Source organism: Phyllobates terribilis, unplaced genomic scaffold (assembly GCF_046119375.1).
Source record: "Phyllobates terribilis strain yellow unplaced genomic scaffold, ASM4611937v1 Scaffold_3__8_contigs__length_932513732, whole genome shotgun sequence".
Classification (NCBI taxonomy): domain Eukaryota; kingdom Metazoa; phylum Chordata; class Amphibia; order Anura; family Dendrobatidae; genus Phyllobates; species Phyllobates terribilis.
The window spans coordinates 856,372,283-856,395,871 of NW_027362763.1; the positions used below are offsets into that span (position 1 = coordinate 856,372,283).

Genomic DNA, 23,589 nt, shown 5'->3' on the forward strand with positions numbered 1-23,589 from the left:
CCCAGTATACTCTGGCTTCTCTTCAGAATTTAAAAATCTTTCGCCTTTTACTAAAGATTTCCGTGGAGAGGAGCAAAACTGAGTTTTGTGGCAATTTTTGCATACTCCAACTTGCTGGGGTTTCCTTCATTTGGTTGAACAACAGAATGAGTGGGGGGTGGGCTTTCAGTGGGAGACTGACTCCTGTGGTTGGTTGGAAGGTGGCCCTCATTTGAATATTGTGGCCATGGACTGCCCCCTTCCGGGGAGCGGGAAGTGTAAGTGACGCTCTGGCAGCAGGATGGACCAGAACATGGAGCAGCCTATGGAAGATGATGGGCTGTCGCCCGGCTGGCTGTGTGTTGCCCTTTTTGTTTTTCCATCCCCAAATGCCGCACCCTCTTCTAGGTGGTCTCCCTGTGCCAAGGGAGGGCTGCGGCCATGGCGGTAATTCGGGAGGAGGCCCTTGCCCAGTATACTCTGGCTTCTCTTCAGAACGTAAAAATCTTTCGCCTTTTACTAAAGATTTCCGTGGAGAGGAGCAAAACTGAGTTTTGTGGCAATTTTTGCATGCTCCAGCTTGCTGGGGCTTCCTTCATTTGGTTGAACAACAGAATGAGTGGGGGGTGGGCTTTCAGTGGGAGACTGACTCCTGTGGTTGGTTGGGAGGTGGCCCTCATTTGAATATTGTGGCCATGGACGGCCCCCTTCCGGGGTGCGGGAAGTGTAAGTGACGCTCTGGCAGCAGGATGGACCAGAACATGGAGCAGCCTATGGAAGATGATGGGCTGTCGCCCGGCTGGCTGTGTGTTGCCCTTTTTGTTTTTCCATCACCAAAGGCCGCACCCTCTTCTAGGTGGTCTCCCTGGGCCAAGGGAGGGCTGCGGCCATGGCGGTAGGTCGGGAGGAGGCCCTTGCCCAGTATTCTCTGGCTTCTCTTCAGAACGTAAAAATCTTTCGCCTTTTACTAAAGATTTCCGTGGAGAGGAGCAAAACTGAGTTTTGTGGCAATTTTTGCATGCTCCAGCTTGCTGGGGCTTCCTTCATTTGGTTGAACAACAGAATGAGTTGGGGGTGGGCTTTCAGTGGGAGACTGACTCCTGTGGTTGGTTGGGAGGTGGCCCTCATTTGAATATTGTGGCCATGGACGGCCCCCTTCCGGGGAGCGGGAAGTGTAAGTGACGCTCTGGCAGCAGGATGGACCAGAACATGGAGCAGCCTATGGAAGATGATGGGCTGTCGCCCGGCTGGCTGTGTGTTGCCCTTTTTGTTTTTCCATCCCCAAAGGCCGCACCCTCTTCTAGGTGGTCTCCCTGGGCCAAGGGAGGGCTGCGGCCATGGCGGTAGGTTGGGAGGAGGCCCTTGCCCAGTATACTCTGGCTTCTCTTCAGAACGTAAAAATTTTTCGCCTTTTACTAAAGATTTCCGTGGAGAGGAGCAAAACTGAGTTTTGTGGCAATTTTTGCATGCTCCAGCTTGCTGGGGCTTCCTTCATTTAGTTCAACAACAGAATGAGGGGGGGGTGGGCTTTCAGTGGGAGACTGACTCCTGTGGTTGGTTGTGAGGTGGCCCTCATTTGAATATTGTGGCCATGGACGGCCCCCTTCTGGGGAGCGGGAAGTGTAAGTGACGCTCTGGCAGCAGGATGGACCAGAACATGGAGCAGCCTATGGAAGATGATGGGCTGTCGCCCGGCTGGCTGTGTGTTGCCCTTTTTGTTTTTCCATCCCCAAAGGCCGCAGCCTCTTCTAGGTGGTCTCCCTGGGCCAAGGGAGGGCTGCGTCCCTGGCGGTAGGTCGGGAGGAGGCCCTTGCCCAGTATACTCTGGCTTCTCTTCAGAACGTAAAAATCTTTCGCCTTTTACTAAAGATTTCCGTGGAGAGGAGCAAAACTGAGTTTTGTGGCAATTTTTGCATGCTCCAGATTGCTGGGGCTTCCTTCATTTGGTTGAACAACAGAATGAGTGGGGTGTGGGCTTTCAGTGGGAGACTGACTCCTGTGGTTGGTTGGGAGGTGGCCCTCATATGAATATTGTGGCCATGGACGGCCCCCTTCCGGGGAGGAGGAAGTGTAAGTGACGCTCTGGCAGCAGGATGGACCAGAACATGGAGCAGCCTATGGAAGATGATGGGCTGTCGCCCGGCAGGCTGTGTGTTGCCCTTTTTGTTTTTCCATCACCAAAGGCCGCACCCTCTTCTAGGTGGTCTCCCTGGGCCAAGGGAGGGCTGCGGCCATGGCGGTAGGTCGGGAGGAGGCCCTTGCCCAGTATACTCTGGCTTCTCTTCAGAACGTAAAAATCTTTCGAATTTTACTAAAGATTTCCGTGGAGAAGAGCAAAACGGAGTTTTGAGGCCATTTTTGCATGCTCCAGCTTGCTGGGGTTTCCTTCATTTGGTTGAACAACAGAATGAGTGGGGGGTGGGCTTTCAGTGGGAGACTGACTCCTGTGGTTGGTTGGGAGGTGGCTCTCATTTGAGTATTGTGGCCATGGACGGCCCCCTTCCGGGGAGCGGGAAGTGTAAGTGACGCTCTGGCAGCAGGATGGACCAGAACATGGAGCAGCCTATGGAAGATGATGGGCTGTCGCCCGGCTGGCTGTGTGTTGCCCTTTTTGTTTTTCCATCCCCAAATGCCGCACCCTCTTCTAGGTGGTCTCCCTGTGCCAAGGGAGGGCTGCGGCCATGGCGGTAGGTCGGGAGGAGGCCCTTGCCCAGTATACTCTGGCTTCTCTTCAGAACGTAAAAATCTTTCGCCTTTTACTAAAGATTTCCGTGGAGAGGAGCAAAACTGAGTTTTGTGGCAATTTTTGCATGCTCCAGCTTGCTGGGGCTTCCTTCATTTGGTTGAACAACAGAATGAGTGGGGGGTGGGCTTTCAGTGGGAGACTGACTCCTGTGGTTGGTTGGGAGGTGGCCCTCATTTGAATATTGTGGCCATGGACAGCCCCCTTCCGGGGTGCGGGAAGTGTAAGTGACGCTCTGGCAGCAGGATGGACCAGAACATGGAGCAGCCTATGGAAGATGATGGGCTGTCGCCCGGCTGGCTGTGTGTTGCCCTTTTTGTTTTTCCATCACCAAAGGCCGCACCCTCTTCTAGGTGGTCTCCCTGGGCCAAGGGAGGGCTGCGGCCATGGCGGTAGGTCGGGAGGAGGCCCTTGCCCAGTATTCTCTGGCTTCTCTTCAGAACGTAAAAATCTTTCGCCTTTTACTAAAGATTTCCGTGGAGAGGAGCAAAACTGAGTTTTGTGGCAATTTTTGCATGCTCCAGCTTGCTGGGGCTTCCTTCATTTGGTTGAACAACAGAATGAGTGTGGGGTGGGCTTTCAGTGGGAGACTGACTCCTGTGGTTGGTTGGGAGGTGGCCCTCATTTGAATATTGTGGCCATGGACGGCCCCCTTCCGGGGAGCGGGAAGTGTAAGTGACGCTCTGGCAGCAGGATGGACCAGAACATGGAGCAGCCTATGGAAGATGATGGGCTGTCGCCCGGCTTGCTGTGTGTTGCCCTTTTTGTTTTTCCATCCCCAAAGGCCGCACCCTCTTCTAGGTGGTCTCCCTGGGCCAAGGGAGGGCTGCGGCCATGACGGTAGGTCGGGAGGAGGCCCTTGCCCAGTATACTCTGGCTTCTCTTCAGAACGTAAAAATCTTTCGCCTTTTACTAAAGATTTCTGTGGAGAGGAGCAAAACTGAGTTTTGTGGCAATTTTTGCATGCTCCAGCTTGCTGGGGCTTCCTTCGTTTGGTTGAACAACAGAATGAGTGGGGGGTGGGCTTTCAGTGGGAGACTGACTCCTGTGGTTGGTTGTAAGGTGGCCCTCATTTGAATATTGTGGCCATGGACGGCCCCCTTCTGGGGAGCGGGAAGTGTAAGTGACGCTCTGGCAGCAGGATGGACCAGAACATGGAGCAGCCTATGGAAGATGATGGGCTGTTGCACGGCAGGCTGTGTGTTGCCCTTTTTGTTTTTCCATCACCAAAGGCCGCACCCTCTTCTAGGTGGTCTCCCTGGGCCAAGGGAGGGCTGCGGCCATGGCAGTAGGTCGGGAGGAGGCCCTTGCCCAGTATACTCTGGCTTCTCTTCAGAGCGTAAAAATCTTTCGCCTTTTACTAAAGATTTCCGTGGAGAGGAGCAAAACTGAGTTTTGTGGCAATTTTTGCATACTCCAGCTTGCTGGGGCTTCCTTCATTTGGTTGAACAACAGAATGAGTGGGGGGTGGGCTTTTAGTGGGAGACTGACTCCTGTGGTTGGTTGGGAGGTGGCCCTCATTTGAATATTGTGGCCATGGACGGCCCTCTTCCGGGGAGCGGGAAGTGTAAGTGACGCTCTGGCAGCAGGATGGACCAGAACATGGAGCAGCCTATGGAAGATGATGGGCTGTCGCCCGGCTGGCTGTGTGTTGCCCTTTTTGTTTTTCCATCCCCAAATGCCGCACCCTCTTCTAGGTGGTCTCCCTGGGCCAAGGGAGGGCTGCGGCCATGGCGGTAGGTCGGGAGGAGGCCCTTGCCCAGTATACTCTGGCTTCTCTTCAGAACGTAAAAATCTTTCTCCTTTTACTAAAGATTTCCGTGGAGAGGAGCAAAACTGAGTTTTGTGGCAATTTTTGCATGCTCCAACTTGCTGGGGCTTCCTTCATTTGGTTGAACAACAGAATGAGTGGTGAGTGGGCTTTCAGTGGGATACTGACTCCTGTAGTTGGTTGGGAGGTGGCCCTCATTTGAATATTGTGGCCATGGACGGCCCCCTTCCGGGGAGCGGGAAGTGTAAGTGACGCTCTGGCAGGAGGATGGACCAGAACATGGAGCAGCCTAGGGAAGATGATGGGCTGTCGCCCGGCTGGCTGTGTGTTGCCCTTTTTGTTTTTCCATCCCCAAAGGCCGCACCCTCTTCTAGGTGGTCTCCCTGGGCCAAGGGAGGGCTGCGGCCATGGCGGTAGGTCGGGAGGAGGCCTTTGCCCAGTATACTCTGGCTTCTCTTCAGAACGTAAAAATCTTTCGCCTTTTACTAAATATTTCCGTGGAGAGGAGCAAAACTGAGTTTTGTGGCAATCTTTGCATGCTCCAGCTTGCTGGGGCTTTCTTCATTTGGTTCAACAACAGAATGAGTGGGGTGTGGGCTTTCAGTGGGAGACTGACTCCTGTGGTTGGTTGGGAGGTGGCCCTCATATGAATATTGTGGCCATGGACGGCCCCCTTCCGGGGAGGAGGAAGTGTAAGTGACGCTCTGGCAGCAGGATGGACCAGAACATGGAGCAGCCTATGGAAGATGATGGGCTGTCGCCCGGCAGGCTGTGTGTTGCCCTTTTTGTTTTTCCATCACCAAAGGCCGCACCCTCTTCTAGGTGGTCTCCCTGGGCCAAGGGAGGGCTGCGGCCATGGCGGTAGGTCGGGAGGAGGCCCTTGCCCAGTATACTCTGGCTTCTCTTCAGAACGTAAAAATCTTTCGAATTTTACTAAAGATTTCCGTGGAGAAGAGCAAAACGGAGTTTTGAGGCCATTTTTGCATGCTCCAGCTTGCTGGGGCTTCCTTCATTTGGTTGAACAACAGAATGAGTGGGGGGTGGGCTTTCAGTGGGAGACTGACTCCTGTGGTTGGTTGGGAGGTGGCCCTCATTTGAATATTGTGGCCATGGACGGCCCCCTTCCGGGGAGCAGGAAGTGTAAGTGACGCTCTGGCAGCAGGATGGACCAGAACATGGAGCAGCCTATGGAAGATGATGGGCTGTCGCCCGGCTGGCTGTGTGTTGCCCTTTTTGTTTTTTCATCCCCAAAGGCCGCACCCTCTTCTAGGTGGTCTCCCTGGTCCAAGGGAGGGCTGCGGCCATGGCGGTAGGTCGGGAGGAGGCCCTTGCCCAGTATACTCTGGCTTCTCTTCAGAACTTAAAAATCTTTCGCCTTTTACTAAAGATTTCCGTGGAGAGGAGCAAAACTGAGTTTTGTGGCAATTTTTGCATACTCCAGCTTGCTGGGGTTTCCTTCATTTGGTTGAACAACAGAATGAGTGGGGGGTGGGCTTTTAGTGGGAGACTGACTCCTGTGGTTGGTTGGGAGGTGGCCCTCATTTGAATATTGTGGCCATGAACGGCCCCCTTCCGGGGAGCGGGAAGTGTAAGTGACGCTCTGGCAGCAGGATGGACCAGAACATGGAGCAGCCTATGGAAGATGATGGGCTGTCGCCCGGCTGGCTGTGTGTTGCCCTTTTTGTTTTTCCATCCCCAAATGCCGCACCCTCTTCTAGGTGGTCTCCCTGTGCCAAGGGAGGGCTGCGGCCATGGCGGTAGGTCGGGAGGAGGCCCTTGCCCAGTATACTCTGGCTTCTCTTCAGAACGTAAAAATCTTTCGCCTTTTACTAAAGATTTCCGTGGAGAGGAGCAAAACTGAGTTTTGTGGCAATTTTTGCATGCTCCAGCTTGCTGGGGCTTCCTTCATTTGGTTGAACAACAGAATGAGTGGGGGGTGGGCTTTCAGTGGGAGACTGACTCCTGTGGTTGGTTGGGAGGTGGCCCTCATTTGAATATTGTGGCCATGGACGGCCCCCTTCCGGGGTGCGGGAACTGTAAGTGACGCTCTGGCAGCAGGATGGACCAGAACATGGAGCAGCCTATGGAAGATGATGGGCTGTCGCCCGGCTGGCTGTGTGTTGCCCTTTTTGTTTTTCCATCACCAAAGGCCGCACCCTCTTCTAGGTGGTCTCCCTGGGCCAAGGGAGGGCTGCGGCCATGGCGGTAGGTCGGGAGGAGGCCCTTGCCCAGTATTCTCTGGCTTCTCTTCAGAACGTAAAAATCTTTCGCCTTTTACTAAAGATTTCCGTGGAGAGGAGCAAAACTGAGTTTTGTGGCAATTTTTGCATGCTCCAGCTTGCTGGGGCTTCCTTCATTTGGTTGAACAACAGAATGAGTGTGGGGTGGGCTTTCAGTGGGAGACTGACTCCTGTGGTTGGTTGGGAGGTGGCCCTCATTTGAATATTGTGGCCATGGACGGCCCCCTTCCGGGGAGCGGGAAGTGTAAGTGACGCTCTGGCAGCAGGATGGACCAGAACATGGAGCAGCCTATGGAAGATGATGGGCTGTCGCCCGGCTGGCTGTGTGTTGCCCTTTTTGTTTTTCCATCCCCAAAGGCCGCACCCTCTTCTAGGTGGTCTCCCTGGGCCAAGGGAGGGCTGCGGCCATGGCGGTAGGTCGGGAGGAGGCCCTTGCCCAGTATACTCTGGTTTCTCTTCAGAATGTATAAATCTTTCGCCTTTTACTAAAGATTTCCGTGGAGAGGAGCAAAGCTGAGTTTTGTGGCAATTTTTGCATGCTCCAGTTTGCTGGGGCTTCCTTCATTTGGTTGAACAACAGAATGAGTGGGGGGTGGGCTTTCAGTGGGAGACTGACTCCTGTGGTTGGTTGGGAGGTGGCCCTCATTTGAATATTGTGGCCATGGACGGCCCCCTTCCGGGGAGCGGGAAGTGTAAGTGACGCTCTGGCAGCAGGATGGACCAGAACATGGAGCAGCTTATGGAAGATGATGGGCTGTCGCCCGGCTGGCTGTGTGTTGCCCTTTTTGTTTTTCCATCCCCAAAGGCCGCACCCTCTTCTAGGTGGTCTCCCTGTGCCAAGGGAGGGCTGCGGCCATGGCGGTAGGTCGGGAGGAGGCCCTTGCCCAGTATACTCTGGCTTCTCTTCAGAGCGTAAAAATCTTTCGCCTTTTACTAAAGATTTCCGTGGAGAGGAGCAAAGCTGAGTTTTGTGGCAATTTTTGCATGCTCCAGCTTGCTGGGGCTTCCTTCATTTGATTGAACAACAGAATGAGTGGGGGGTGGGCTTTCAGTGGGAGACTGACTCCTGTGGTTGGTTGGGAGGTGGCCCTCATTTGAATATTGTGGCCATGGACGGCCCCCTTCCGGGGAGCAGGAAGTGTAAGTGACGCTCTGGCAGAAGGATGGACCAGAACATGGAGCAGCCTATGGAAGATGATGGGCTGTCGCCCGGCTGGCTGTGTGTTGCCCTTTTTGTTTTTCCATCCCCAAAGGCCGCACCCTCTTCTAGGTGGTCTCCCTGGGCCAAGGGAGGGCTGCGGCCATGACGGTAGGTCGGGAGGAGGCCCTTGCCCAGTATACTCTGGCTTCTCTTCAGAACGTAAAAATCTTTCGCCTTTTACTAAAGATTTCTGTGGAGAGGAGCAAAACTGAGTTTTGTGGCAATTTTTGCATGCTCCAGCTTGCTGGGGCTTCCTTCGTTTGGTTGAACAACAGAATGAGTGGGGGGTGGGCTTTCAGTGGGAGACTGACTCCTGTGGTTGGTTGTGAGGTGGCCCTCATTTGAATATTGTGGCCATGGATGGCCCCCTTCTGGGGAGCGGGAAGTGTAAGTGACGCTCTGGCAGCAGGATGGACCAGAACATGGAGCAGCCTATGGAAGATGATGGGCTGTTGCACGGCAGGCTGTGTGTTGCCCTTTTTGTTTTTCCATCACCAAAGGCCGCACCCTCTTCTAGGTGGTCTCCCTGGGCCAAGGGAGGGCTGCGGCCATGGCAGTAGGTCGGGAGGAGGCCCTTGCCCAGTATACTCTGGCTTCTCTTCAGAGCGTAAAAATCTTTCGCCTTTTACTAAAGATTTCCGTGGAGAGGAGCAAAACTGAGTTTTGTGGCAATTTTTGCATACTCCAGCTTGCTGGGGTTTCCTTCATTTGGTTGAACAACAGAATGAGTGGGGGGTGGGCTTTCAGTGGGAGACTGACTCCTGTGGTTGGTTGGGAGGTGGCCCTCATTTGAATATTGTGGCCATGGACGGCCCTCTTCCGGGGAGCGGGAAGTGTAAGTGACGCTCTGGCAGCAGGATGGACCAGAACATGGAGCAGCCTATGGAAGATGATGGGCTGTCGCCCGGCTGGCTGTGTGTTGCCCTTTTTGTTTTTCCATCCCCAAATGCCGCACCCTCTTCTAGGTGGTCTCCCTGGGCCAAGGGAGGGCTGCGGCCATGGCGGTAGGTCGGGAGGAGGCCCTTGCCCAGTATACTCTGGCTTCTCTTCAGAACGTAAAAATCTTTCTCCTTTTACTAAAGATTTCCGTGGAGAGGAGCAAAACTGAGTTTTGTGGCAATTTTTGCATGCTCCAACTTGCTGGGGCTTCCTTCATTTGGTTGAACAACAGAATGAGTGGTGAGTGGGCTTTCAGTGGGATACTGACTCCTGTAGTTGGTTGGGAGGTGGCCCTCATTTGAATATTGTGGCCATGGACGGCCCCCTTCTGGGGAGCGGGAAGTGTAAGTGACGCTCTGGCAGCAGGATGGACCAGAACATGGAGCAGCCTATGGAAGATGATGGGCTGTCGCCCGGCTGGCTGTGTGTTGCCCTTTTTGTTTTTCCATCACCAAAGGCCGCACCCTCTTCTAGGTGGTCTCCCTGGGCCAAGGGAGGGCTGCAGCCATGGCGGTAGGTCGGGAGGAGGCCCTTGCCCAGTATTCTCTGGCTTCTCTTCAGAACGTAAAAATCTTTCGCCTTTTACTAAAGATTTCCGTGGAGAGGAGCAAAACTGAGTTTTGTGGCAATTTTTGCATGCTCCAGCTTGCTGGGGCTTCCTTCATTTGGTTGAACAACAGAATGAGTGGGGGGTGGGCTTTCAGTGGGAGACTGACTCCTTTGGTTGGTTGGGAGGTGGCCCTCATTTGAATATTGTGGCCATGGACGGCCCCCTTCCGGGGAGCGGGAAGTGTAAGTGACGCTCTGGCAGGAGGTTGGACCAGAACATGGAGCAGCCTAGGGAAGATGATGGGCTGTCGCCCGGCTGGCTGTGTGTTGCCCTTTTTGTTTTTCCATCCCCAAAGGCCGCACTCTCTTCTAGGTGGTCTCCCTGGGCCAAGGGAGGGCTGCGGCCATGGCGGTAGGTCGGGAGGAGGCCTTTGCCCAGTATACTCTGGCTTCTCTTCAGAACGTAAAAATCTTTCGCCTTTTACTAAATATTTCTGTGGAGAGGAGCAAAACTGAGTTTTGTGGCAATCTTTGCATGCTCCAGCTTGCTGGGGCTTTCTTCATTTGGTTCAACAACAGAATGAGTGGGGGGTGGGATATCAGTGGGAGACTGACTCCTGTGGTTGGTTGTGAGGTGGCCCTCATTTGAATATTGTGGCCATGGACGGCCCCCTTCTGGGGAGCGGGAAGTGTAAGTGACGCTCTGGCAGCAGGATGGACCAGAACATGGAGCAGCCTATGGAAGATGATGGGCTGTCGCCCGGCTGGCTGTGTGTTGCCCTTTTTGTTTTTCCATCCTCAAAGGCCGCACCCTCTTCTAGGTGGTCTCCCTGGGCCAAAGGAGGGCTGCGGCCATGGCGGTAGGTCGGGAGGAGGCTCTTGCCCAGCATACTCTGGCTTCTCTTCAGAACGTAAAAATCTTTCGCCTTTTACTAAAGATTTCCGTGGAGAGGAGCTAAACTGAGTTTTGTGGCAATTTTTGCATGCTCCAGCTTGCTGGGGCTTCCTTCATTTGGTTGAACAACAGAATGAGTGGGGGGTGGGCTTTCAGTGGGAGACTGACTCCTGTGGTTGGTTGGGAGGTGGCCCTCATTTGAATATTGTGGCCATGGACGGCCCCCTTCCGGTGGCGGGAAGTGTAAGTGACGCTCTGTCAGCAGGATGGACCAGAATATGGAGCAGCCTATGGAAGATGATGGGCTGTCGCCCGGCTTGCTTTGTGTTGCCCTTTTTGTTTTTCCATACCCAAAGGCCGCAGCCTCTTCTAGGTGGTCTCCCTGGGCCAAGGGAGGGCTGCGGCCATGGCGGTAGGTCGGGAGGAGGCCCTTGCCCAGTATACTGTGGCTTTTTTTCAGAACGTAAAAATCTTTCGCCTTTTACTAAAGATTTCCGTGGAGAGGAGCAAAACTGAGTTTTGTGGCAATTTTTGAATGCTCCAGCTTGCTGGGGCTTCCTTCATTTGGTTGAACAACAGAATGAGTGGGGGGTGGGCTTTCAGTGGGAGACTGACTCCTGTGGTTGGTTGGGAGGTGGCCCTCATTTGAATATTGTGGCCATGGACGGCCCCCTTCCGGGGTGCGGGAACTGTAAGTGACGCTCTGGCAGCAGGATGGACCAGAACATGGAGCAGCCTATGGAAGATGATGGGCTGTCGCCCGGCTGGCTGTGTGTTGCCCTTTTTGTTTTTCCATCACCAAAGGCCGCACCCTCTTCTAGGTGGTCTCCCTGGGCCAAGGGAGGGCTGCGGCCATGGCGGTAGGTCGGGAGGAGGCCCTTGCCCAGTAAACTCTGGCTTCTCTTCCGAACGTAAAAATTTTTCGCCTTTTACTAAAGATTTCCGTGGAGAGGAGCAAAACTGAGTTTTGTGGCAATTTTTGCATGCTCCAGCTTGCTGGGGCTTCCTTCATTTGGTTGAACAACAGAATGAGTGGGGGGTGGGCTTTCAGTGGGATATTGACTCCTGTGGTTGGTTGGGAGGTGGTCCTTATTTGAATATTGTGGCCATGGACGGCCCCCTTCCGGGGTGCGGGAAGTGTAAGTGACGCTCTGGCAGCAGGATGGACCAGAACATGGAGCAGCCTATGGAAGATGATGGGCTGTCGCCCGGCTGGCTGTGTGTTGCCCTTTTTGTTTTTCCATCACCAAAGGCCGCACCCTCTTCTAGGTGGTCTCTCTGGGCCAAGGGAGGGCTGCGGCCATGGCGGTAGGTCGAGAGGAGGCCCTTGCCCAGTATTCTCTGGCTTCTCTTCAGAACGTAAAAATCTTTCGCCTTTTAGTAAAGATTTCCGTGGAGAGGAGCAAAACTGAGTTTTGTGGCAATTTTTGCATGCTCCAGCTTGCTGGGGCTTCCTTCATTTGGTAGAACAACAGAATGAGTGGGGGGTGGGCTTTCAGTGGGAGACTGACTCCTGTGGTTGGTTGGGAGGTGGCCCTCATTTGAATATTGTGGCCATGGACGGCCCCCTTCCGGGGAGCGGGAAGTGTAAGTGACGCTCTGGCAGCAGGATGGACCAGAACATGGAGCAGCCTATGGAAGATGATGGGCTGTCGCCCGGCTGGCTGTGTGTTGCCCTTTTTGTTTTTCCATCCCCAAAGGCCGCAGCCTCTTCTAGGTGGTCTCCCTGGGCCAAGGGAGGGCTGCGGCCATGGCGGTAGGTCGGGAGGAGGCCCTTGCCTAGTATACTCTGGCTTCTCTTCAGAACGTAAAAATCTTTTGCCTTTTACTAAAGATTTTCGTGGAGAGGAGCAAAACTGAGTTTTGTGGCAATTTTTGCATGCTCCAGCTTGCTGGGGCTTCCTTCATTTGGTTGAACAACAGAATGAGTGGGGGGTGGGCTTTCAGTGGGAGACTGACTGCTGTGGTTGGTTGTGAGGTGCTCCTCATTTGAATATTGTGGCCATGGACGGCCCCCTTCCGGGGAGTAGGAAGTGTAAGTGACGCTCTGGCAGCAGGATGGACCAGAACATGGAGCAGCCTATGGAAGATGATGGGCTGTCGCCCGGATGGCTGTGTGTTGCCCTTTTTGTTTTTCCATCACCAAAGGCCGCACCCTCTTCTAGGTGGTCTCCCTGGGCCAAGGGAGGGCTGCGGCCATGGCGGTAGGTCGGGAGGAGGCCCTTGCCCAGTATTCTCTTGCTTCTCTGCAAAACGTAAAAATCTTTCGCCTTTTACGAAAGATTTCCGTGGAGAGGAGCAAAACTGAGTTTTGTGGCAATTTTTGCATGCTCCAGCTTGCTGGGGCTTCCTTCATTTGGTTGAACAACAGAATGAGTGAGAGGTGGGCTTTCAGTGGGAGACTGACTCCTGTGGTTGGTTGGGAGGTGGCCCTCATTTGAATATTGTGGCGATGGATGGCCCCCTTCCGGGGATCTGAAAGTGTAAGTGACGCTCTGGCAGCAGGATGGACCAGAACATGGAGCAGCCTATGGAAGATGATGGGCTGTCGCCCGGCTGGCTGTGTGTTGCCCTTTTTGTTTTTCCATCCCCAAAGGCCGCAGCCTCTTCTAGGTGGTCTCCCTGGGCCAAGGGAGGGCTGCGGCCATGGCGGTAGGTCGGGAGGAGGCCCTTGCCCAGTATACTCTGGCTTCTCTTCAGAACGTAAAAATCTTTTGCCTTTTACTAAAGATTTCCGTGGAGAGGAGCAAAACTGAGTTTTGTGGCAATTTTTGCATGCTCCAGCTTGCTGGGGCTTCCTTCATTTGGTTGAACAACAGAATGAGTGGGGGGTGGGCTTTCAGTGGGAGACTAACTCCTGTGGTTGGTTGTGAGGTGGCCCTCATTTGAATATTGTGGCCATGGACGGCCCCCTTCCGGGGAGCGGGAAGTGTAAGTGACGCTCTGGCAGCAGGATGGACCAGAACATGGAGCAGCCTATGGAAGATGATGGGCTGTCGGCCGGCTGGCTGTGTGTTGCCCTTTTTGTTTTTCCATCACCAAAGGCCGCACCCTCTTCTAGGTGGTCTCCCTGGGCCAAGGGAGGGCTGCGGCCATGGCGGTAGGTCGGGAGGAGGCCCTTGCCCAGTATACTCTGGCTTCTCTTCAGAACGTAAAAATCTTTCGCCTTTTACTAAAGATTTCCGTGGAGAGGAGCAAAACTGAGTTTTGTGGCAATTTTTGCATGCTCCAGTTTGCTGGGGCTTCCTTCATTTGGTTGAACAACAGAATGAGTGGGGGGTGGGCTTTCAGTGGGAGACTGAATCCTGTGGTTGGTTGGGAGGTGGCCCTCATTTGAATATTGTGGCCATGGACGGCCCCCTTCCGGGGAGCGGGAAGTGTAAGTGACGCTCTGGCAGCAGGATGGACCAGAACATGGAGCAGCCTATGGAAGATGATGGGCTGTCGCCCGGCTGGCTGTGTGTTGCCCTTTTTGTTTTTCCATCCCCAAAGGCCGCAGCCTCTTCTAGGTGGTCTCCCTGGGCCAAGGGAGGGCTGCGGCCATGGCGGTAGGTCGGGAGGAGGCCCTTGCCTAGTATACTCTGGCTTCTCTTCAGAACGTAAAAATCTTTTGCCTTTTACTAAAGATTTTCGTGGAGAGGAGCAAAACTGAGTTTTGTGGCAATTTTTGCATGCTCCAGCTTGCTGGGGCTTCCTTCATTTGGTTGAACAACAGAATGAGTGGGGGGTGGGCTTTCAGTGGGAGACTGACTGCTGTGGTTGGTTGTGAGGTGCTCCTCATTTGAATATTGTGGCCATGGACGGCCCCCTTCCGGGGAGTAGGAAGTGTAAGTGACGCTCTGGCAGCAGGATGGACCAGAACATGGAGCAGCCTATGGAAGATGATGGGCTGTCGCCCGGATGGCTGTGTGTTGCCCTTTTTGTTTTTCCATCACCAAAGGCCGCACCCTCTTCTAGGTGGTCTCCCTGGGCCAAGGGAGGGCTGCGGCCATGGCGGTAGGTCGGGAGGAGGCCCTTGCCCAGTATTCTCTTGCTTCTCTGCAAAACGTAAAAATCTTTCGCCTTTTACGAAAGATTTCCGTGGAGAGGAGCAAAACTGAGTTTTGTGGCAATTTTTGCATGCTCCAGCTTGCTGGGGCTTCCTTCATTTGGTTGAACAACAGAATGAGTGAGAGGTGGGCTTTCAGTGGGAGACTGACTCCTGTGGTTGGTTGGGAGGTGGCCCTCATTTGAATATTGTGGCGATGGATGGCCCCCTTCCGGGGATCTGAAAGTGTAAGTGACGCTCTGGCAGCAGGATGGACCAGAACATGGAGCAGCCTATGGAAGATGATGGGCTGTCGCCCGGCTGGCTGTGTGTTGCCCTTTTTGTTTTTCCATCCCCAAAGGCCGCAGCCTCTTCTAGGTGGTCTCCCTGGGCCAAGGGAGGGCTGCGGCCATGGCGGTAGGTCGGGAGGAGGCCCTTGCCCAGTATACTCTGGCTTCTCTTCAGAACGTAAAAATCTTTTGCCTTTTACTAAAGATTTCCGTGGAGAGGAGCAAAACTGAGTTTTGTGGCAATTTTTGCATGCTCCAGCTTGCTGGGGCTTCCTTCATTTGGTTGAACAACAGAATGAGTGGGGGGTGGGCTTTCAGTGGGAGACTAACTCCTGTGGTTGGTTGTGAGGTGGCCCTCATTTGAATATTGTGGCCATGGACGGCCCCCTTCCGGGGAGCGGGAAGTGTAAGTGACGCTCTGGCAGCAGGATGGACCAGAACATGGAGCAGCCTATGGAAGATGATGGGCTGTCGGCCGGCTGGCTGTGTGTTGCCCTTTTTGTTTTTCCATCACCAAAGGCCGCACCCTCTTCTAGGTGGTCTCCCTGGGCCAAGGGAGGGCTGCGGCCATGGCGGTAGGTCGGGAGGAGGCCCTTGCCCAGTATACTCTGGCTTCTCTTCAGAACGTAAAAATCTTTCGCCTTTTACTAAAGATTTCCGTGGAGAGGAGCAAAACTGAGTTTTGTGGCAATTTTTGCATGCTCCAGTTTGCTGGGGCTTCCTTCATTTGGTTGAACAACAGAATGAGTGGGGGGTGGGCTTTCAGTGGGAGACTGAATCCTGTGGTTGGTTGGGAGGTGGCCCTCATTTGAATATTGTGGCCATGGACGGCCCCCTTCTGGGGAGCGGGAAGTGTAAGTGACGCTCTGGCAGCAGGATGGACCAGAACATGGAGCAGCCTATGGAAGATGATGGGCTGTCGCCCGGCTGGCTGTGTGTTGCCCTTTTTGTTTTTCCATCCCCAAAGGCCGCACCCTCTTCTAGGTGGTCTCCCTGGGCAAAGGGAGGGCTGCGGCCATGGCGGTAGGTCGGGAGGAGTCCCTTGCCCAGTATACTCTGGCTTCTCTTCAGAACGTAAAAATCTTTCGCCTTTTACTAAAGATTTCCGTGGAGAGGAGCAAAACTGAGTTTTGTGGCAATTTTTGCATGCTCCAGCTTGCTGTGGCTTCCTTCATTTGGTTGAACAACAGAATGAGTGGGGGGTGGGCTTTCAGTGGGAGACTGACTCCTGTGATTGGTTGGGAGGTGGCCCTCATTTGAATATTGTGGCCATGGACGGCCCCCTTCCGGGGGCGGGAAGTGTAAGTGACACTCTGGCAGCAGGATGGACCAGAACATGGAGCAGCCTATGGAAGATGATGGGCTGTCGCCCGGCTGGCTGTGTGTTGCCCTTTTTGTTTTTCCATCCCCAAAGGCCGCACCCTCTTCTAGGTGGTCTCCCTGGGCCAAGGGAGGGCTGCGGCCATGGCGGTAGGTCGGGAGGAGGCCCTTGCACAGTAAACTCTGGCTTCTCTTCCGAACGTAAAAATCTTTCGCCTTTTACTAAAGATTTCCGTGGAGAGGAGCAAAACTGAGTTTTGTGGCAATTTTTGCATGCTCCAGCTTGCTGGGGCTTCCTTCATTTGGTTGAACAACAGAATGAGTGGTGGGTGGGCTTTCAGTGGGATACTGACTCCTGTGGTTGGTTGGGAGGTGGTCCTTATTTGAATATTGTGGCCATGGACGGCCCCCTTCCGGGGAGCGGGAAGTGTAAGTGACACTCTGGCAGCAGGATGGACCAGAACATGGAGCAGCCTATGGAAGATGATGGGCTGTCGCCCGGCTGGCTGTGTGTTGCCCTTTTTGTTTTTCCATCACCAAAGGCCGCACCCTCTTCTAGGTGGTCTCTCTGGGCCAAGGGAGGGCTGCGGCCATGGCGGTAGGTCGGGAGGAGGCCCTTGCCCAGTATTCTCTGGCTTCTCTTCAGAACGTAAAAATCTTTCGTCTTTTACTAAAGATTTCCGTGGAGAGGAGCAAAACTGAGATTTGTGGCAATTTTTGCATGCTCCAGCTTGCTGGGGCTTCCTTCATTTGGTTGAACAACTGAATGAGTGGGGGGTGGGCTTTCAGTGGGAGACTGACTCCTGTGGTTGTTTGGGAGGTGTCCCTCATTTGAATATTGTGGCCATGGACGGCCCCCTTCTGGTGAGCGGGAAGTGTAAGTGACGCTCTGGCAGCAGGATGGACCAGAACATGGAGCAGCCTATGGAAGATGATGGGCTGTCGCCCGGCTGGCTGTGTGTTGCCCTTTTTGTTTTTCCATCCCCAAAGGCCGCACCCTCTTCTAGGTGGTCTCTCTGGGCCAAGGGAGGGCTGCGGCCATGGCGGTAGGTCGGGAGGAGGTCTTTGCCCAGTATACTCTGGCTTCTCTTCAGAATGTAAAAATCTTTCGCCTTTTACTAAAGATTTCCGTGGAGAGGAGCAAAACTGAGTTTTGTGGCAATTTTTGCATGCTCCAGCTTGCTGTGGCTTCCTTCATTTGGTTGAACAACAGAATGAGTGGGGGGTGGGCTTTCAGTGGGAGACTGACTCCTGTGATTGGTTGGGAGGTGGCCCTCATTTGAATATTGTGGCCATGGACGGCCCCCTTCCGGGGGCGGGAAGTGTAAGTGACACTCTGGCAGCAGGATGGACCAGAACATGGAGCAGCCTATGGAAGATGATGGGCTGTCGCCCGGCTGGCTGTGTGTTGCCCTTTTTGTTTTTCCATCCCCAAAGGCCGCACCCTCTTCTAGGTGGTCTCCCTGGGCCAAGGGAGGGCTGCGGCCATGGCGGTAGGTCGGGAGGAGGCCCTTGCACAGTAAACTCTGGCTTCTCTTCCGAACGTAAAAATCTTTCGCCTTTTACTAAAGATTTCCGTGGAGAGGAGCAAAACTGAGTTTTGTGGCAATTTTTGCATGCTCCAGCTTGCTGGGGCTTCCTTCATTTGGTTGAACAACAGAATGAGTGGTGGGTGGGCTTTCAGTGGGATACTGACTCCTGTGGTTGGTTGGGAGGTGGTCCTTATTTGAATATTGTGGCCATGGACGGCCCCCTTCCGGGGAGCGGGAAGTGTAAGTGACACTCTGGCAGCAGGATGGACCAGAACATGGAGCAGCCTATGGAAGATGATGGGCTGTCGCCCGGCTGGCTGTGTGTTGCCCTTTTTGTTTTTCCATCACCAAAGGCCGCACCCTCTTCTAGGTGGTCTCTCTGGGCCAAGGGAGGGCTGCGGCCATGGCGGTAGGTCGGGAGGAGGCCCTTGCCCAGTATTCTCTGGCTTCTCTTCAGAACGTAAAAATCTTTCGTCTTTTACTAAAGATTTCCGTGGAGAGGAGCAAAACTGAGATTTGTGGCAATTTTTGCATGCTCCAGCTTGCTGGGGCTTCCTTCATTTGGTTGAACAACTGAATGAGTGGGGGGTGGGCTTTCAGTGGGAGACTGACTCCTGTGGTTGTTTGGGAGGTGTCCCTCATTTGAATATTGTGGCCATGGACGGCCCCCTTCTGGTGAGCGGGAAGTGTAAGTGACGCTCTGGCAGCAGGATGGACCAGAACATGGAGCAGCCTATGGAAGATGATGGGCTGTCGCCCGGCTGGCTGTGTGTTGCCCTTTTTGTTTTTCCATCCCCAAAGGCCGCACCCTCTTCTAGGTGGTCTCTCTGGGCCAAGGGAGGGCTGCGGCCATGGCGGTAGGTCGGGAGGAGGTCTTTGCCCAGTATACTCTGGCTTCTCTTCAGAATGTAAAAATCTTTCGCCTTTTACTAAAGATTTCCGTGGAGAGGAGCAAAACTGAGTTTTGTGGCAATTTTTGCATGCTCCAGCTTGCTGGGGCTTCCTTCATTTGGTTGAACAACAGAATGAGTGGGGGGTGGGCTTTCAGTGGGAGACTGACTCCTGTGGTTGGTTGGGAGGTGGCCCTCATTTGAATATTGTGGCCATGGATGGCCCCCTTCCGGGGGCGGGAAGTGTAAGTGACGCTCTGGCAGCAGGATGGACCAGAACATGGAGCAGCCTATGGAAGATGATGGGCTGTCGCCCGGCTGGCTGTGTGTTGCCCTTTTTGTTTTTCCATCCCCAAAGGCCGCACCCTCTTCTAGGTGGTCTCCCTGGGCCAAGGGAGGGCTGCGGCCATGGCGGTAGGTCGGGAGGAGGCCCTTGCCCAGTATACTCTGGCTTCTCTTCAGAGCGTAAAAATCTTTCGCATTTTACTAAAAATTTCCGTGGAGAGGAGCAAAACTGAGTTTTGTGGCTATTTTTGCATGCTCCAGCTTGCTGGGGCTTCCTTCATTTGGTTCAACAACAGAATGAGTGGGGGGTGGGCTTTCAGTGGGAGACTGACTCCTGTGGTTGCTTGTGAGGTGGCCCTCATTTGAATATTGTGGCCATGGACGGCCCCCTTCTGGGGAGCGGGAAGTGTAAGTGACGCTCTGGCAGCAGGATGGACCAGAACATGGAGCAGCCTATGGAAGATGATGGGCTATCGCCCGGCTGGCTGTGTGTTGCCCTTTTTGTTTTTCCATCCCCAAAGGCCGCACCCTCTTCTAGGTGGTCTCCCTGGGCCAAGGGAGGGCTGCGGCCATGGCGGTAGGTCGGGAGGAGGCCCTTGCCCAGTATACTCTGGCTTCTCTTCAGAATGTAAAAATCTTTCGCCTTTTACTAAAGATTTCCGTGGAGAGGAGCAAAACTGAGTTTTGTGGCAATTTTTGCATGCTCCAGCTTGCTGGGACTTCCTTCATTTGGTTGAACAACAGAATGAGTGGGGGGTGGGCTTTCAGTGGGAGACTGACTCCTGTGGTTGGTTGGGAGGTGGCCCTCATTTGAATATTGTGGCCATGGACGGCCCCCTTCCGGGGAGCAGGAAGTGTAAGTGACGCTCTGGCAGCAGGATGGACCAGAACATGGAGCAGCCTATGGAAGATGATGGGCTGTCGCCCGGCAGGTTGTGTGTTGCCCTTTTTGTTTTTCCATCACCAAAGGCCGCACCCTCTTCTAGGTGGTCTCCCTGGGCCAAGGGAGGGCTGCGGCCATGGCGGTAAGTCGGGAGGAGGCCCTTGCCCAGTATACTCTGGCTTCTCTTCAGAACGTAAAAATCTTTCGAATATTACTAAAGATTTCCGTGGAGAAGAGCAAAACGGAGTTTTGAGGCCATTTTTGCATGCTCCAGCTTGCTGGGGCTTCCTTCATTTGGTTGAACAACAGAATGAGTGGGGGGTGGGCTTTCAGTGGGAGACTGACTCCTGTGGTTGGTTGGGAGGTGGCCCTCATTTGAATATTGTGGCCATGGACGGCCCCCTTCCGGGGAGCAGGAAGTGTAAGTGACGCTCTGGCAGCAGGATGGACCAGAACATGGAGCAGCCTATGGAAGATGATGGGCTGTCGCCCGGCTGGCTGTGTGTTGCCCTTTTTGTTTTTCCATCCCCAAAGGCCGCACCCTCTTCTAGGTGGTCTCCCTGGTCCAAGGGAGGGCTGCGGCCATGGCGGTAGGTCAGGAGGAGGCCCTTGCCCAGTATACTCTGGCTTCTCTTCAGAACGTAAAAATCTTTCGCCTTTTACTAAAGATTTCTGTGGAGAGGAGCAAAACTGAGTTTTGTGGCAATTTTTGCATGCTCCAGCTTGCTGGAGCATCCTTCATTTGGTTGAACAACAGAATGAGTGGGGGGTGGGCTTTCAGTGGGAGACTGACTCCTGTGGTTGGTTGTGAGGTGGCCCTCATTTGAATATTGTGGTCATGGACGGCCCCCTTCTGGGGAGCGGGAAGTGTAAGTGACGCTCTGGCAGCAGGATGGACCAGAACATGGAGCAGCCTATGGAAGATGATGGGCTGTCACCCGGCTGGCTGTGTGTTGCCCTTTTTGTTTTTCCATCCCCAAAGGCCGCAGCCTCTTCTAGGTGGTCTCCCTGGGCCAAGGGAGGGCTGCGGCCATGGCGGTAGGTCGGGAGGAGGCCCTTGCCCAGTATACTCTGGCTTCTCTTCAGATCTTAAAAATCTTTCGCCTTTTACTAAAGATTTTCGTGGAGAGGAGCAAAACTGAGTTTTGTGGCAATTTTTGCATACTCCAGCTTGCTGGGGTTTTTCTTAATTTGGTTGAACAACAGAATGAGTGTGGGGTGGGCTTTCAGTGGGAGACTGACTCCTGTGGTTGGTTGGGAGGTGGCCCTCATTTGAATATTGTGGCCATGGACGGCCCCCTTCCGGGGAGCGGGAAGTGTAAGTGACGCTCTGGCAGCAGGATGGACCAGAACATCGAGCAGCCTATGGAAGATGATGGGCTGTCGCCCGGCTGGCTGTGTGTTGCCCTTTTTGTTTTTCCATCCCCAAATGCCGCACCCTCTTCTAGGTGGTCTCCCTGTGCCAAGGGAGGGCTGCGGCCATGGCGGTAATTCGGGAGGAGGCCCTTGCCCAGTATACTCTGGCTTCTCTTCAGAACGTAAAAATCTTTCGCCTTTTACTAAAGATTTCCGTGGAGAGGAGCAAAACTGAGTTTTGTGGCAATTTTTGCATACTCCAGCTTGCTGGGGTTTCCTTCATTTGGTTGAACAACAGAATGAGTGGGGGGTGGGCTTTCAGTGGGAGACTGACTCCTGTGGTTGGTTGGGAGGTGGCCCTCATTTGAATATTGTGGCCATGGACGGCCCCCTTCCGGGGAGCGGGAAGTGTAAGTGACGCTCTGGCAGCAGGATGGACCAGAACATGGAGCAGCCTATGGAAGATGATGGGCTGTCGCCCGGCTGGCTGTGTGTTGCCCTTTTTGTTTTTCCATCCCCAAATGCCGCACCCTCTTCTAGGTGGTCTCCCTGTGCCAAGGGAGGGCTGCGGCCATGGCGGTAATTCGGGAGGAGGCCCTTGCCCAGTATACTCTGGCTTCTCTTCAGAACGTAAAAATCTTTCGCCTTTTACTAAAGATTTCCGTGGAGAGGAGCAAAACTGAGTTTTGTGGCAATTTTTGCATGCTCCAGCTTGCTGGGGCTTCCTTCATTTGGTTGAACAACAGAATGAGTGGGGGGTGGGCTTTCAGTGGGAGACTGACTCCTGTGGTTGGTTGGGAGGTGGCCCTCATTTGAATATTGTGGCCATGGACGGCCCCCTTCCGGGGTGCGGGAAGTGTAAGTGACGCTCTGGCAGCAGGATGGACCAGAACATGGAGCAGCCTATGGAAGATGATGGGCTGTCGCCCGGCTGGCTGTGTGTTGCCCTTTTTGTTTTTCCATCACCAAAGGCCGCACCCTCTTCTAGGTGGTCTCCCTGGGCCAAGGGAGGGCTGCGGCCATGGCGGTAGGTCGGGAGGAGGCCCTTGCCCAGTATTCTCTGGCTTCTCTTCAGAATGTAAAAATCTTTCGCCTTTTACTAAAGATTTCCGTGGAGAGGAGCAAAACTGAGTTTTGTGGCAATTTTTGCATGCTCCAGCTTGCTGGGGCTTTCTTCATTTGGTTGAACAACAGAATGAGTGGGGGGTGGGCTTTCAGTGGGAGACTGACTCCTGTGGTTGGTTGGGAGGTGGCCCTCATTTGAATATTGTGGCCATGGACGGCCCCCTTCCGGGGAGCGGGAAGTGTAAGTGACGCTCTGGCAGCAGGATGGACCAGAACATGGAGCAGCCTATGGAAGATGATGGGCTGTCGCCCGGCTGGCTGTGTGTTGCCCTTTTTGTTTTTCCATCCCCAAAGGCCGCACCCTCTTCTAGGTGGTCTCCCTGGGCCAAGGGAGGGCTGCGGCCATGGCGGTAGGTTGGGAGGAGGCCCTTGCCCAGTATACTCTGGCTTCTCTTCAGAACGTAAAAATCTTTCGCCTTTTACTAAAGATTTCCGTGGAGAGAAGCAAAACTGAGTTTTGTGGCAATTTTTGCATGCTCCAGCTTGTTGGGGCTTCTTTCATTTGGTTGAACAACAGAATGAGTGGGGGGTGGGCTTTCAGTGGGAGACTGAATCCTGTGGTTGGTTGGGAGGTGGCCCTCATTTGAATATTGTGGCCATGGACGGCCCCCTTCTGGGGAGCTGGAATTGTAAGTGACGCTCTGGCAGCAGGATGGACCAGAACATGGAGCAGCCTATGGAAGATGATGGGCTGTCGCCCGGCTGGCTGTGTGTTGCACTTTTTGTTTTTCCATCCCCAAAGGCCGCAGCCTCTTCTAGGTGGTCTCCCTGGGCCAAGGGAGGGCTGCGGCCATGGCGGTAGGTCGGGAGGAGGCCCTTGCCCAGTATACTCTGGCTTCTCTTCAGAACGTAAAAATCTTTCGCCTTTTACTAAAGATTTCCGTGGAGAGGAGCAAAACTGAGTTTTGTGGCAATTTTTGCATGCTCCAGCTTGCTGGGGCTTCCTTCATTTGGTTGAACAACAGAATGAGTGGGGGGTGGGCTTTCAGTGGGAGACTGACTCCTGTGGTTGGTTGTGAGGTGGCCCTCATTTGAATATTGAGCCCATGGACGGCCCCCTTCTGGGGAGCGGGAAGTGTAAGTGACGCTCTGGCAGCAGGATGGACCAGAACATGGAGCAGCCTATGGAAGATGATGGGCTGTCGCCCGGCTGGCTGTGTGTTGCCCTTTTTGTTTTTCCATCCTCAAAGGCCGCAGCCTCTTCTAGGTGGTCTCCCTGGGCCAAGGGAGGGCTGCGGCCATGGCGGTAGGTCGGGAGGAGGCCCTTGCCCAGTATACTCTGGCTTCTCTTCAGAACGTAAAAATCTTTCACTTTTTACTAAAGATTTCTGTGGAGAGGAGCAAAACTGAGTTTTGTGGCAATTTTTGCATGCTCCAGCTTGCTGGGGCTTCCTTCATTTGGTTGAACAACAGAATGAGTGGGGGGTGGGCTTTCAGTGGGAGACTGAATCCTGTGGTTGGTTGGGAGGTGGCCCTCATTTGAATATTGTGGCCATGGACGGCCCCCTTCTGGGGAGCTGGAAGTGTAAGTGACGCTCTGGCAGCAGGATGGACCAGAACATGG

The 23,589-nt window shown here is 54.0% G+C and overlaps 53 non-coding genes across 53 annotated transcripts; all 53 read left to right on the forward strand.

The window, feature by feature from the left end:
• Nucleotides 1-6: 6 nt before the first annotated feature.
• Nucleotides 7-122, forward strand: LOC141260182 (U5 spliceosomal RNA). Its single transcript, XR_012318941.1, has one exon. It is a non-coding gene; the product is annotated as a U5 spliceosomal RNA (small nuclear RNA).
• A 332-nt stretch (nt 123-454) lies between these two features.
• Nucleotides 455-570, forward strand: LOC141260101 (U5 spliceosomal RNA). Its single transcript, XR_012318860.1, has one exon. It is a non-coding gene; the product is annotated as a U5 spliceosomal RNA (small nuclear RNA).
• A 332-nt stretch (nt 571-902) lies between these two features.
• Nucleotides 903-1,018, forward strand: LOC141259890 (U5 spliceosomal RNA). Its single transcript, XR_012318658.1, has one exon. It is a non-coding gene; the product is annotated as a U5 spliceosomal RNA (small nuclear RNA).
• A 332-nt stretch (nt 1,019-1,350) lies between these two features.
• LOC141259749 (U5 spliceosomal RNA) lies at nt 1,351-1,466 on the forward strand. Its single transcript, XR_012318519.1, has one exon. It is a non-coding gene; the product is annotated as a U5 spliceosomal RNA (small nuclear RNA).
• Nucleotides 1,467-1,798: 332 nt separating this feature from the next.
• LOC141261048 (U5 spliceosomal RNA) lies at nt 1,799-1,914 on the forward strand. Its single transcript, XR_012319758.1, has one exon. It is a non-coding gene; the product is annotated as a U5 spliceosomal RNA (small nuclear RNA).
• Nucleotides 1,915-2,246: 332 nt separating this feature from the next.
• LOC141260605 (U5 spliceosomal RNA) lies at nt 2,247-2,362 on the forward strand. Its single transcript, XR_012319347.1, has one exon. It is a non-coding gene; the product is annotated as a U5 spliceosomal RNA (small nuclear RNA).
• Nucleotides 2,363-2,694: 332 nt separating this feature from the next.
• On the forward strand, nt 2,695-2,810 carry LOC141260112 (U5 spliceosomal RNA). The gene has a single exon (XR_012318871.1). It is a non-coding gene; the product is annotated as a U5 spliceosomal RNA (small nuclear RNA).
• Nucleotides 2,811-3,142: 332 nt separating this feature from the next.
• LOC141259891 (U5 spliceosomal RNA) lies at nt 3,143-3,258 on the forward strand. Its single transcript, XR_012318659.1, has one exon. It is a non-coding gene; the product is annotated as a U5 spliceosomal RNA (small nuclear RNA).
• A 332-nt stretch (nt 3,259-3,590) lies between these two features.
• LOC141260017 (U5 spliceosomal RNA) lies at nt 3,591-3,706 on the forward strand. The gene has a single exon (XR_012318779.1). It is a non-coding gene; the product is annotated as a U5 spliceosomal RNA (small nuclear RNA).
• Nucleotides 3,707-4,038: 332 nt separating this feature from the next.
• Nucleotides 4,039-4,154, forward strand: LOC141260013 (U5 spliceosomal RNA). Its single transcript, XR_012318776.1, has one exon. It is a non-coding gene; the product is annotated as a U5 spliceosomal RNA (small nuclear RNA).
• A 332-nt stretch (nt 4,155-4,486) lies between these two features.
• LOC141260107 (U5 spliceosomal RNA) lies at nt 4,487-4,602 on the forward strand. The gene has a single exon (XR_012318866.1). It is a non-coding gene; the product is annotated as a U5 spliceosomal RNA (small nuclear RNA).
• A 332-nt stretch (nt 4,603-4,934) lies between these two features.
• Nucleotides 4,935-5,050, forward strand: LOC141260255 (U5 spliceosomal RNA). The gene has a single exon (XR_012319013.1). It is a non-coding gene; the product is annotated as a U5 spliceosomal RNA (small nuclear RNA).
• A 332-nt stretch (nt 5,051-5,382) lies between these two features.
• Nucleotides 5,383-5,498, forward strand: LOC141260599 (U5 spliceosomal RNA). The gene has a single exon (XR_012319341.1). It is a non-coding gene; the product is annotated as a U5 spliceosomal RNA (small nuclear RNA).
• Nucleotides 5,499-5,830: 332 nt separating this feature from the next.
• Nucleotides 5,831-5,946, forward strand: LOC141259977 (U5 spliceosomal RNA). Its single transcript, XR_012318741.1, has one exon. It is a non-coding gene; the product is annotated as a U5 spliceosomal RNA (small nuclear RNA).
• A 332-nt stretch (nt 5,947-6,278) lies between these two features.
• LOC141260123 (U5 spliceosomal RNA) lies at nt 6,279-6,394 on the forward strand. The gene has a single exon (XR_012318883.1). It is a non-coding gene; the product is annotated as a U5 spliceosomal RNA (small nuclear RNA).
• A 332-nt stretch (nt 6,395-6,726) lies between these two features.
• LOC141259893 (U5 spliceosomal RNA) lies at nt 6,727-6,842 on the forward strand. Its single transcript, XR_012318661.1, has one exon. It is a non-coding gene; the product is annotated as a U5 spliceosomal RNA (small nuclear RNA).
• Nucleotides 6,843-7,174: 332 nt separating this feature from the next.
• Nucleotides 7,175-7,290, forward strand: LOC141259956 (U5 spliceosomal RNA). The gene has a single exon (XR_012318721.1). It is a non-coding gene; the product is annotated as a U5 spliceosomal RNA (small nuclear RNA).
• Nucleotides 7,291-7,622: 332 nt separating this feature from the next.
• LOC141259880 (U5 spliceosomal RNA) lies at nt 7,623-7,738 on the forward strand. Its single transcript, XR_012318648.1, has one exon. It is a non-coding gene; the product is annotated as a U5 spliceosomal RNA (small nuclear RNA).
• Nucleotides 7,739-8,070: 332 nt separating this feature from the next.
• On the forward strand, nt 8,071-8,186 carry LOC141260018 (U5 spliceosomal RNA). The gene has a single exon (XR_012318780.1). It is a non-coding gene; the product is annotated as a U5 spliceosomal RNA (small nuclear RNA).
• A 332-nt stretch (nt 8,187-8,518) lies between these two features.
• Nucleotides 8,519-8,634, forward strand: LOC141259687 (U5 spliceosomal RNA). Its single transcript, XR_012318457.1, has one exon. It is a non-coding gene; the product is annotated as a U5 spliceosomal RNA (small nuclear RNA).
• A 332-nt stretch (nt 8,635-8,966) lies between these two features.
• On the forward strand, nt 8,967-9,082 carry LOC141260108 (U5 spliceosomal RNA). The gene has a single exon (XR_012318867.1). It is a non-coding gene; the product is annotated as a U5 spliceosomal RNA (small nuclear RNA).
• Nucleotides 9,083-9,414: 332 nt separating this feature from the next.
• On the forward strand, nt 9,415-9,530 carry LOC141259894 (U5 spliceosomal RNA). The gene has a single exon (XR_012318662.1). It is a non-coding gene; the product is annotated as a U5 spliceosomal RNA (small nuclear RNA).
• A 332-nt stretch (nt 9,531-9,862) lies between these two features.
• LOC141260472 (U5 spliceosomal RNA) lies at nt 9,863-9,978 on the forward strand. Its single transcript, XR_012319223.1, has one exon. It is a non-coding gene; the product is annotated as a U5 spliceosomal RNA (small nuclear RNA).
• A 332-nt stretch (nt 9,979-10,310) lies between these two features.
• On the forward strand, nt 10,311-10,426 carry LOC141261062 (U5 spliceosomal RNA). Its single transcript, XR_012319772.1, has one exon. It is a non-coding gene; the product is annotated as a U5 spliceosomal RNA (small nuclear RNA).
• A 331-nt stretch (nt 10,427-10,757) lies between these two features.
• On the forward strand, nt 10,758-10,873 carry LOC141260470 (U5 spliceosomal RNA). The gene has a single exon (XR_012319221.1). It is a non-coding gene; the product is annotated as a U5 spliceosomal RNA (small nuclear RNA).
• Nucleotides 10,874-11,205: 332 nt separating this feature from the next.
• LOC141260349 (U5 spliceosomal RNA) lies at nt 11,206-11,321 on the forward strand. Its single transcript, XR_012319106.1, has one exon. It is a non-coding gene; the product is annotated as a U5 spliceosomal RNA (small nuclear RNA).
• Nucleotides 11,322-11,653: 332 nt separating this feature from the next.
• LOC141260457 (U5 spliceosomal RNA) lies at nt 11,654-11,769 on the forward strand. The gene has a single exon (XR_012319208.1). It is a non-coding gene; the product is annotated as a U5 spliceosomal RNA (small nuclear RNA).
• A 332-nt stretch (nt 11,770-12,101) lies between these two features.
• LOC141260113 (U5 spliceosomal RNA) lies at nt 12,102-12,217 on the forward strand. Its single transcript, XR_012318872.1, has one exon. It is a non-coding gene; the product is annotated as a U5 spliceosomal RNA (small nuclear RNA).
• A 332-nt stretch (nt 12,218-12,549) lies between these two features.
• Nucleotides 12,550-12,665, forward strand: LOC141260523 (U5 spliceosomal RNA). The gene has a single exon (XR_012319271.1). It is a non-coding gene; the product is annotated as a U5 spliceosomal RNA (small nuclear RNA).
• Nucleotides 12,666-12,997: 332 nt separating this feature from the next.
• LOC141261028 (U5 spliceosomal RNA) lies at nt 12,998-13,113 on the forward strand. Its single transcript, XR_012319739.1, has one exon. It is a non-coding gene; the product is annotated as a U5 spliceosomal RNA (small nuclear RNA).
• A 332-nt stretch (nt 13,114-13,445) lies between these two features.
• Nucleotides 13,446-13,561, forward strand: LOC141259904 (U5 spliceosomal RNA). Its single transcript, XR_012318671.1, has one exon. It is a non-coding gene; the product is annotated as a U5 spliceosomal RNA (small nuclear RNA).
• A 332-nt stretch (nt 13,562-13,893) lies between these two features.
• On the forward strand, nt 13,894-14,009 carry LOC141260114 (U5 spliceosomal RNA). The gene has a single exon (XR_012318874.1). It is a non-coding gene; the product is annotated as a U5 spliceosomal RNA (small nuclear RNA).
• A 332-nt stretch (nt 14,010-14,341) lies between these two features.
• On the forward strand, nt 14,342-14,457 carry LOC141260524 (U5 spliceosomal RNA). Its single transcript, XR_012319272.1, has one exon. It is a non-coding gene; the product is annotated as a U5 spliceosomal RNA (small nuclear RNA).
• Nucleotides 14,458-14,789: 332 nt separating this feature from the next.
• On the forward strand, nt 14,790-14,905 carry LOC141261029 (U5 spliceosomal RNA). Its single transcript, XR_012319740.1, has one exon. It is a non-coding gene; the product is annotated as a U5 spliceosomal RNA (small nuclear RNA).
• Nucleotides 14,906-15,237: 332 nt separating this feature from the next.
• LOC141259915 (U5 spliceosomal RNA) lies at nt 15,238-15,353 on the forward strand. Its single transcript, XR_012318682.1, has one exon. It is a non-coding gene; the product is annotated as a U5 spliceosomal RNA (small nuclear RNA).
• A 332-nt stretch (nt 15,354-15,685) lies between these two features.
• LOC141260061 (U5 spliceosomal RNA) lies at nt 15,686-15,801 on the forward strand. The gene has a single exon (XR_012318823.1). It is a non-coding gene; the product is annotated as a U5 spliceosomal RNA (small nuclear RNA).
• Nucleotides 15,802-16,132: 331 nt separating this feature from the next.
• LOC141260228 (U5 spliceosomal RNA) lies at nt 16,133-16,248 on the forward strand. Its single transcript, XR_012318987.1, has one exon. It is a non-coding gene; the product is annotated as a U5 spliceosomal RNA (small nuclear RNA).
• Nucleotides 16,249-16,580: 332 nt separating this feature from the next.
• Nucleotides 16,581-16,696, forward strand: LOC141260050 (U5 spliceosomal RNA). The gene has a single exon (XR_012318812.1). It is a non-coding gene; the product is annotated as a U5 spliceosomal RNA (small nuclear RNA).
• Nucleotides 16,697-17,028: 332 nt separating this feature from the next.
• On the forward strand, nt 17,029-17,144 carry LOC141260292 (U5 spliceosomal RNA). Its single transcript, XR_012319049.1, has one exon. It is a non-coding gene; the product is annotated as a U5 spliceosomal RNA (small nuclear RNA).
• Nucleotides 17,145-17,475: 331 nt separating this feature from the next.
• Nucleotides 17,476-17,591, forward strand: LOC141260229 (U5 spliceosomal RNA). Its single transcript, XR_012318988.1, has one exon. It is a non-coding gene; the product is annotated as a U5 spliceosomal RNA (small nuclear RNA).
• A 332-nt stretch (nt 17,592-17,923) lies between these two features.
• Nucleotides 17,924-18,039, forward strand: LOC141260051 (U5 spliceosomal RNA). Its single transcript, XR_012318813.1, has one exon. It is a non-coding gene; the product is annotated as a U5 spliceosomal RNA (small nuclear RNA).
• Nucleotides 18,040-18,371: 332 nt separating this feature from the next.
• LOC141259793 (U5 spliceosomal RNA) lies at nt 18,372-18,487 on the forward strand. The gene has a single exon (XR_012318561.1). It is a non-coding gene; the product is annotated as a U5 spliceosomal RNA (small nuclear RNA).
• A 331-nt stretch (nt 18,488-18,818) lies between these two features.
• On the forward strand, nt 18,819-18,934 carry LOC141260536 (U5 spliceosomal RNA). The gene has a single exon (XR_012319283.1). It is a non-coding gene; the product is annotated as a U5 spliceosomal RNA (small nuclear RNA).
• A 332-nt stretch (nt 18,935-19,266) lies between these two features.
• LOC141260106 (U5 spliceosomal RNA) lies at nt 19,267-19,382 on the forward strand. Its single transcript, XR_012318865.1, has one exon. It is a non-coding gene; the product is annotated as a U5 spliceosomal RNA (small nuclear RNA).
• A 332-nt stretch (nt 19,383-19,714) lies between these two features.
• LOC141260613 (U5 spliceosomal RNA) lies at nt 19,715-19,830 on the forward strand. Its single transcript, XR_012319355.1, has one exon. It is a non-coding gene; the product is annotated as a U5 spliceosomal RNA (small nuclear RNA).
• Nucleotides 19,831-20,162: 332 nt separating this feature from the next.
• On the forward strand, nt 20,163-20,278 carry LOC141260204 (U5 spliceosomal RNA). Its single transcript, XR_012318963.1, has one exon. It is a non-coding gene; the product is annotated as a U5 spliceosomal RNA (small nuclear RNA).
• A 332-nt stretch (nt 20,279-20,610) lies between these two features.
• Nucleotides 20,611-20,726, forward strand: LOC141260378 (U5 spliceosomal RNA). The gene has a single exon (XR_012319134.1). It is a non-coding gene; the product is annotated as a U5 spliceosomal RNA (small nuclear RNA).
• Nucleotides 20,727-21,059: 333 nt separating this feature from the next.
• Nucleotides 21,060-21,175, forward strand: LOC141261044 (U5 spliceosomal RNA). Its single transcript, XR_012319754.1, has one exon. It is a non-coding gene; the product is annotated as a U5 spliceosomal RNA (small nuclear RNA).
• A 332-nt stretch (nt 21,176-21,507) lies between these two features.
• Nucleotides 21,508-21,623, forward strand: LOC141260135 (U5 spliceosomal RNA). Its single transcript, XR_012318894.1, has one exon. It is a non-coding gene; the product is annotated as a U5 spliceosomal RNA (small nuclear RNA).
• A 332-nt stretch (nt 21,624-21,955) lies between these two features.
• Nucleotides 21,956-22,071, forward strand: LOC141260189 (U5 spliceosomal RNA). Its single transcript, XR_012318948.1, has one exon. It is a non-coding gene; the product is annotated as a U5 spliceosomal RNA (small nuclear RNA).
• A 332-nt stretch (nt 22,072-22,403) lies between these two features.
• On the forward strand, nt 22,404-22,519 carry LOC141260892 (U5 spliceosomal RNA). The gene has a single exon (XR_012319609.1). It is a non-coding gene; the product is annotated as a U5 spliceosomal RNA (small nuclear RNA).
• Nucleotides 22,520-22,851: 332 nt separating this feature from the next.
• LOC141260146 (U5 spliceosomal RNA) lies at nt 22,852-22,967 on the forward strand. The gene has a single exon (XR_012318905.1). It is a non-coding gene; the product is annotated as a U5 spliceosomal RNA (small nuclear RNA).
• Nucleotides 22,968-23,299: 332 nt separating this feature from the next.
• LOC141260531 (U5 spliceosomal RNA) lies at nt 23,300-23,415 on the forward strand. Its single transcript, XR_012319279.1, has one exon. It is a non-coding gene; the product is annotated as a U5 spliceosomal RNA (small nuclear RNA).
• Nucleotides 23,416-23,589: the final 174 nt, after the last annotated feature.